Below are 1,110 nucleotides of genomic sequence, written 5' to 3' on the forward strand. Positions count from 1 at the left end.
AGCCACCAAACATGAAAAAAAAATACATGGCAGTGATGTACACAAGATGGTTGACAAAACACTAGCACTGAGCCATAGGCGAATTCATCCATTAAGAGGTTCAAACAAGCATGGCTAAACCGCAAATGCAGAACAGATTCCAGACTTAGTGAAATTAAGACTAGTCTGAAATTTCAGATCACGATGCTCTCTTCGGAGCAGCAAAACAACATGATAGAAAACCTGAGCATGACAAGTAAGAACATAGAATGAAGCTACTCAACAAGCTTAACAAAACACCCAAAGTGACCTGGGGCCAAAAGGGTTCACAAAATACTCTACCGAGCTCACGAACATAGCTCGAACACAATCAGTTTTCAGACTTAGTGAAAACTGAGACACGCTGAAATATAACTCATGAAGGCATGTAAACGAGCTCGATGCACTCACTACGGTGCAAGTCATGGGAAGGAAAGCATATAACCAGCAAGAAGGCACAAAGTGCTAGCTACACATGGCAAGAACGAAGGCATAGCATGCATGGAACACTAACGGTAGCATCGGCAAAATCGCAAACAAGTTGACGATCTGCCCAGATTAACAACGAAGCAAAAGTTGAGCTCGATTGAGTCAACCTAGAGCACTCCACATATGCAAACAAAGACATGGATGGATAGAGCATAACATAAATATCAAAACTCCCTTACTGATCATCCTCAAAAGAGGCACGGATCACTAGGAAACAAGCTGGACATATAGCATCATGAACTAAAATATCCCAGACTTAGTGAAAATCACTAAGTCCCTGAAATCTGCAATCTCAGGTACCTCTCTTTGCAAGCTTGCACAAGACAACACACACATCCTAAAAATACATGGGTGGCACCTCTAGAAAGAGGACAAAATGCTTAACAATTCATCCCAAAGGGGCACAGGCATATCATGCACGAATTAAACATGGCAAAAATGACAAAAGTGCATGATGAACTAACGGATCTGCAATTTAACTCACGAAGCCTCCTTCTAACAGCATTTTGGGCATCAAGATGACCTCAAATGCAAATGATGCAATGGAATGAAATGATGTACATGTTGAGGCGAAGATTTTGATATATCATATGCCCAAAACGG

The sequence above is a fragment of the Triticum dicoccoides genome, chromosome 5A (genome assembly GCF_002162155.2).
Source record: "Triticum dicoccoides isolate Atlit2015 ecotype Zavitan chromosome 5A, WEW_v2.0, whole genome shotgun sequence".
NCBI classification, from domain to species: Eukaryota; Viridiplantae; Streptophyta; class Magnoliopsida; order Poales; family Poaceae; genus Triticum; species Triticum dicoccoides.